We start from the raw sequence: 7893 nt of genomic DNA on the forward strand, positions 1-7893 counted from the left end.
CCACCTATCACCTGCCAGCTCCTGCCCCCACTACTTCCTCTACTTCATTATACTGGCTATCTCCCCTCTAGCTTTCAGTCTCGACCCGAAACACTGACTGCCCATGTCCCTCCACAGATGCTGCCTGACCCGTTGAGTTCCTCCAGCATCTCGTGTGTTGCTCCGGATTCCAGCATCTATAGTCTCTTGTGCCTTATGTCCCTTGTAGTTTAAATACCTTACAGTCTCTGCCTTGAATATTGGTATTGGTTTATTATTGTCGCATGTACTGAGATACAGTGAAAATCTTTTGTTTACTAGCCATCAGGACAGATCATGCTGTACATAAGTACATCGAGGTAGTAAAAGTAAAAAACAGAATGCGGAATATAGTGTTGCAGTTACAAAGAAAGTGCAGTGCAGGTAGACAAATAATGTGCAAGGGCCATGATGACGTAGATTGGAAGATTACCAGTTCATCTTTTAGCCTGTGAGAGGTCTGTTCAAGAGTCTGATAACAGAGGGATAGAAGCTGTCCTTGAGCCTGGTGGTTCATGCTCTCAAGTTATTGTATCTTCTGCCCGATGGGAGAGGGGAGAAGAGAGAATGACCTGGGTGAGAGGGGTCCCTGATGATGTTGGCTGCTTTCCTGAGGCAGTGGGAAGTGCAGATGGGATATTTAAATCACATTGGCTCCACAGCTCTCCAGCATAGAGAATTCCAAAGATTCAGACCCACTGAGGGAAAAAATTTCCATCTGAAATGGATGACCCCTTATTCTGAAACTAATCCCCTTGCTTCTAGAGGCCCCAGCGAGGGGAAACATGCTCACAGCATCCACTCTCAGGACTTTATGTGTTTCAATGAGATCACCCCTCACTCCTCTATATTGCCATGAACATGGGCCAAACTGGCTCGGTTCTTCCTCATACATCAACCCCTCCATTCCCAGGAATCAACTGCTCCAATGCAAGCATGTCCTTCCTAAAATATGGAAATCCCAACGCAGTGCCCTGTATTGTTACCTACTTCTGTATTTTCTACCCCATGCAATGAAGGCCAATGTTCCATTAACCTTACTAATTACCCGCTGTACTTGCCATGCAACCTTTTGTGTAAATTGTGGCCTATTGACCTGCTAACTCACACGTCCTTGGGATGTGGTAAGAAACCAGTGCACCTGGGGGAAACCCATGCAGTCACAGGGAGAATGTTCAATCTCCACACCGACTATTGCCAAAGGTCAGGATTGAACCCCGGTCTCTCACACTGTGAGACAGTGGCTCTACTCGCTGTGCCACTGTGTCGCTGTGTATCACTGTGCAGGGTCTTTGTATCCTGACAATTTCTCACCCACAAATCTTTGTGTCATCAGCAAGTCTGGCTACAATATACCTGGTCCCTTCGTTAATGTACCTTATAAGTAGCTGAGGCCCCAGCATTGATCCCTGTGGCACTGATTTGAGTAGCTAATGACCACAATCCAATAATGATCCACGACCTGTGCAACCATGCCAAGAGCCTAGTGTGCAGTCCTGGGACAGACAGTGACAATGGAGCAAGCCCTGTAATTTAGGATAGCTTGCTCTCAGTTGCTCCAGAAGTACAGGGGTCAGGTTTAGTACAAGGACAAAGATCCTATCAACCTGGGACAAAAGTAGGAATCCAGGCTTTGAGAAGTCAGCATTAATTTTGTGTTTATTCTTCTCCGCCAAATGGAAAGCTGTATGCTTCATTTTGCTGCCTCGCTCAAGTCCATCATTTGAGCTCAGGGAGGGGATGGAGTGGGGGAGATCGACTTACTTGAAAGACACATTCAGGAGCTGTATGAATTGCCTCTTTCTTCAGAGCTAATGTCGCCAATTTGTAGAAAATCAATTAAGAGAGGCTGAACAAAAGAAAGAAGCTGCTTAACAAATGGCTCCAGTCATCTGAGGAAGCCTGGCTGGTTTGCAATCCATGCAGTGCTGCAGATAGTAATTGGGGAACAGGACACCATTCTATGGAGCGCTTCCCCCATATGCTGAGTGATTAAGGTAATGGTGCACATCCCGTCCAGGCTCAAGGTCTGTTAAATATTGAAAGCAGATGGGGAGGGAGGGGAGAAGAGGAGATTAGCGTAATTTGGTTACACTAGACCAGCTGTTTAACTTGTCCCAAGACAATCTGCCTTGTCAGAGCAAGTGCCTGGGTATGACTTTAATCTACATTTTATTTGTTCTTTCTGTAATGATTTACTTCCTAAGCATGGATTGGAAATTGCTTATCACATGGAAAACAGGGAGTTGGAATAAATGGATCTTTTACAGGTTGGAAGGTTGTACCCCAAGGATCAGTCCTTGGCCCTCAGTTATTTACCGTTTATATTAACAACCTGCAGGAGGGGGCAGAATGCAAGGTATCCAAGTTTGCCAATGACACAGACGTAGATGGCGGGGAAGGTGTGATGAAGATGTGGTGACTCTGCAATGGTGTCTAGGTAGATCAAGTGAAAACTTGGCAAATGGAGTTTAATATGGGACAGTGGCATTTCAGTAAGAGAAATCAAAAAGTAGGTTGTTATCCAAATGGACAAAGACGGCAAAGGAGTGAAGTACAGAGGGGTCTGGGTGTTCCACTGCATGAATTGCAAAAAGTACAGTAGTACAGAGGGAAAATGGTACATTGGCCTTTACTACAAAGGAGCTGGGAGTTTAGAAATAGGGAATGCATTTTCACAAGGTGTTGGCAAGGACACACCTGGAGTACTGCACACAGTTCTGGCCCCCTTATTCCCTTAGGACACAGTGGCATTGGAAGCAGTCCAAAGGAGATTCACAGGCTAATTCCTGGGATGAGAGGATTGTCTTACCAAGAGAGGCCAGAAGATTGGGTCTGTATTAGACCATAAGACCATAATTGGTCCGTATTCTGTGGAGTTTATAAGGAGGGGTCATTTTTACCGAAACACATAAGATCCAAAGGGGGTATGACAGGGTAGATGTTGAGATGTCTTCATAGAGTTGGACAGCACAGAAACAGGCCCTTAGGCCCACCATGTCCATGCCAACCTTCTTGTCCATCTACATTAATCTCATTTGCCCACATTAGGTGCATATCCTTCAATGCCTTGCCTATTCAAATGCCAATCGAAATATCTCTTCAACCGTGATTGTTTCTGATTCTACCACCCCCTCTGGCAGCAAGTTCCAGAAATCAACCACCCTCTGTGTAAAAAAAACATTCCCCTCAAATCCCCCTTAAACTCTTTCTTCTCATCTTCAGCCACCAGCTGCATTGCTTCTGTGCTTCTCACCCCCCTGCCAGGTTAGCTTAAACCTTCCCGAGTAACGTGAGCAGATCTCCTGCGAGAGTATTGGTCCGGCTCCAGTTTAAGTGCAGCCCGTCCTCCTTGCACAGGTCCCTCCTATTGCTGACGCAATCCCAATGATCCAAGTACCTAAAGCCCTTCCCTTCTGCACCAGCTCTTCAGCCACGCATTTATCTGTGCTATTCTTCCATTTTGTCCCTCTATAGTACATGGCAGAGGGAGTAATCCTGAGATTATGGCTCTAGAGGCCCTGCTTTATATCTTCTGCCTAAAATTCCTTTTGCAGGATCTCATCCCTCTTTTGACCCGTGTCAGTAGCACCAAGATGTAGCCTGACTGTCATCCTTCCCCCTTCAGAATGTTCTGTACCCTGTGCGAGGCATCCCTGCCCTGACCATCCTGCAGCCTCACTCTTGACCACCTTCCTGTCTGTTTCCCCACCTTTACCGCTCACCTGGACCTTTCCCTCCCCCGCTGTGCGTCAGCGCCAACCACGGTGCCAAAATCTTTGGCTGCTGCTGCTTTCCTCTGAGAGGTCAACACTCCCCTCCCAACAGTATCCAACACGGTGCACCTGTTTGAGAGGGGAATGACCACAGGGGACATCTGCACTGGCTGCCTGCAGATACCGTCCTTCCTGATGGTCACCCTTCTCCTCCAGTAGTGTAACAGTTAGTGTAACGCTATTACAGTGCCAGTGACCCGGGTTCGATTCTGGCCACTGTCTGTAAGGAGCTTGTATGTTCTCTCCGTGTCTGCATGGGTTTCCTCCAGGTGCTCCGGTTTCCTGGCAGGCACAGTAGTGTAGTGGTTAGCGTAACGCTATGGCAGCGCCAACGACCCGGGTTCAATTCCGGCTGCTGTCTGTAAGGAGTTTGTACGTTCTCCCCGTGTCTGCGTGGGTTTCCTCCGGGTGCTCCGGTTTCCTCCCACATTCCAAAAGACATACGGGTTAGGAAGTTGTGGGCATGCTATGTCGGCGCCGGAAGCATGGAGACACTTACGGGCTGCCCCCAGAACACTCTACACAAAAGATGCATTTCACTGTGAGTTTCGATGTACGTACATGTGACTAATAAAGATATCTTATCTTATCTTTCTGTACTTGTAACCGTGACTAAATCACCAAACGTACTATTCATGACACTTTCTACACCTTTAATAATGGGAGAGTCTCAAACGAGGGAACAAGGTCTCAAGATAAGCAGCTTGTCATTTAAGACAGAGGTACACAGAAATTTCTCCTCACGGAGGGAGGTGAACCTCTGGATTTCTCTACCCCTGAGGCTGGATCATTAGAAGTATTTAAAGTGAAGGTGGATACATGTTTGAGAGATTGTGGAATTAAGGGTGATGGGGGTCTAGCGCAAAGGATGAGCTGAGGCCTGGGGTAGATCAGCCACGATCATGTTGAATGGCATGGCAGAGTTGAGGGGTTGAGCAACCTACTCCTGCTCTTATTTTCTTGTGTTCCCATGCTCAATAATGAACCCCTTGGCAACAAAACGCCCCAAGATGGTTTCTTGTGGTTTCTCTGGCCCCATTTTGGGTCCAGAGAGGAGCACAGGGATGGCCAGGGTAGCAAGGGACACCTTCAGTGTCTTGAAGGTGGGTGGAAAGTGAGAGGTGACAAGGTCAGTGACCAAAGGGTGTCAGAGGAGCCTCTGTAAATTGGAATAATGAGCTGCCTTGATGTGTGTCTGACATGAGGCGACAATGGCCTGTCTCAATTCTATTCTTGACTGATTGGTAAAATATACATTAGGCTTAGCAAAAAGCAAAGCTGCTCTGTCAGGGTTACCATCTCAGCATTCGTGTGAGCATTTATCTCCATCCATTTTAACCCTTCCTCTTCAGGGATTACTGGCTAAAGATGATTCTTTCAAAGCATTGGCAGCTCAGCAGAAATGATCGCCTGTGTCAGCTGCACAATATCCACAAAAATCTGAACCAGTCCCCCAGGATTTAAGATTCTCAAAAGCGTGGACTTAAAGCGGCTACAAATCAACAGTTATCTGGGGTGGAATTTTAAGACGATAAGACCATAAGATATAGGAGCAGTATTGGGCCATTCGGTCCATTGAGTCTGCTCCGCCATTTAATCATGGCTAAATCTCTCTTTCATCCCCATTCTCCCACCTTCTCCCTGTAACCCTTAACCCTCTCACCAATCAAGAACCCATCAATCTCTGCCTTAAATACACCCAATGACTTGGCCTCCACAGCCGTCTGTGGCAACGAATTCCACAGATTCACCACCCTCTGGCTGAAGAAATTCCTCCTCATCTCAGTTTTAAAGGGACATCCCATTATTCTGAGGCTGTGCCCTCAGATCCTAGACTCTCCCACTGATGGAAACATCCTCTCCACGTCCACTCTATCCAGGCCTTTCAGTATCCAGTAGGTTTCAAAGAGATCACCCCTCATTACCCGATTTCCTTTTCCCTTTTACCTGATTCCATTCCTTGGGATCAGGAGGAATGTTCTTCTCTCCTCTGGAGTCAACTGCAGATATAAAACAACTGTTCCATTCCACTCCTATAGGATTCCCATCCAGCAAATGGAGGAGACACAACACATGATGGGATGTGGAGGATCCTCGGACATTTAGTGTGTTTTCTACTTGATGCATTATTTTAGCTGGAAAGAGTCCAGAGGACACTTACAAAGATGTTGCCAGGACTTGAGGGACTGAATTATAGAGAGCGGTTGGGCAGGCTGGGACTTTATTCACTCGAGCGTGGGAGACTGAGGGGTGATCTTATAGAGGTGTATAAAATCATGAGGGGCATAGCTAGGGTGAATGCATACCGTCTTTTTCCCATGGTTGGGGAATCAAGAACTAGAGGGCACTTGTGAGAGGGGAGAGATTTAATAGGAACCTGAGGGGCAACTTTTTCACCCAAAGGGTGGTCCGTATATGGAATGAGCTGCCAGAGGAAGTAGGTGAAGCAGGTACATTAACAACATTTAAAAGGCACTTGGACATGGACATGGATAGGGAAGGTTTAGAGGGATATGGGCCAAACACAGGCAAATGGAAGCTTAGATTGCCATCTTGGTTGGGATAGACCAGTTGGGCTCAAGGGTCTGCTTCCGGTTATTTCGGGGTTATTTCTGAGTTATAGGCATCGCTGGTGAGGCTAACACTTTATGCCCATCCTTAAATGCCCTTGGCAAGATGGTGCTGAGCTTGAACTCTCCTGTCCTTCCTTTTCTCTCTTTCTCTCTATATTTCTCTCTAATCTCTCTCTGTAATTCTCTCTCTCCTTCCCTCTCTCCCTCTTTTTCTCTCCCTCTTTCTCTCTCCCTCTCTCTCTCCCTCTTTCTCTCTCCCTCTCTCTCTCCCTCTTTCTCTCTCCCTCTCTCTCTCCCTCTTTCTCTCTCCCTCTTTCTCTCTCCCTCCCTCTCTCTCCCTGTCTTCTTCCTCTTGCTCTAATAGTGTGGTTCTGTCTTTTAGTATGGGAGGTTGGATTTCATATCTCCGGCCTGATCACAGTATGTTGGGATAAAGTTACATAGGCCTTCAGTTTCACTTGAGGAATTTCATAATTAATAATCCTTCCTTAAAGAAAAAAATCCATAATGCCTTAGCAAAAATGCTTGACCTTGCCTGCCCTCAATAGATCTGCAACCTCGAGCTGGATTCAGGCTCCTCAGAATGGGAATCAAATCTGACCTGCTGACAGGAGTCTGAAATTAAAAAAAAGAATGCGACTCAATTTACTCATGGAACTGAAATAGCCGAATGAAACCTTAATCCATCACTTTTTCTTTTTATCTCAGTGATTCCAGTAACTGCTTCCTCTCAGTTTTGCATTTCCTCTTGTGGTTGAGCAGAAGGAAAATTGACCTGGAAATTGAGGGGGTGTGATCTATCAGGGTTTCAAGTGCAGGACGAGAGAGGTGCATGTGTTCTGACCTGCTGAGGTCTTGCTTGAGTTTTGGAAAAGTTAGACTGATGCTATTAATTTGTGAGGTACACAACATTCTCCCAAGGAGGTGGCTGTAACTTAACAGTTGGGGTTATCTCAAGAGGATAATTTCCCACGGCCAATTTAAGAGCAAAGAAACTGAGGCTTCACAAGGGCATTAACTCAGGAATGTTATCTTTCACCAGCTGTACTCCTCTGTCTTCATCTCTCTCTCTATCTTTCTCTCTCTCTCCCTCTATACATCTCTCTCTCTCGCTATATATACATCTCTCTCTACGTCTCTCTACATCTCTCTCTCACTCTCTATACATCTCTACACATCTCTCTCTCTCACTCTCTCTCTACCTCTCTCTGTGTAAATCTCTCTCTACATCTCTCTCTATACATATCTCTCTCTCTATTTCTCTCTCTCTCTCTCTCTCTCTCTCTCTCTCTCTCTATTTCTCTATTTCTCTACATCTCTCCCTAGTTCAGGAGCCTGAGCTGACTTTAGAATGAGGCACAGTTATAAGAGAGAAGAAAATAGCTCGCATTTCTCTGGAACCTTTAGCATCCCATTCAGGCCAATTAACCTACCAACCTGCACGTCTTTGGGATGTGGGAGGAAACTGGAGCACCCGGAGGAAACCCACACGGTCACAGGGAGAACGTGCAAACTCCACACACAGA

This window comes from Pristis pectinata, chromosome 29 (genome assembly GCF_009764475.1).
Source record: "Pristis pectinata isolate sPriPec2 chromosome 29, sPriPec2.1.pri, whole genome shotgun sequence".
Taxonomy (NCBI): Eukaryota; Metazoa; Chordata; class Chondrichthyes; order Rhinopristiformes; family Pristidae; genus Pristis; species Pristis pectinata.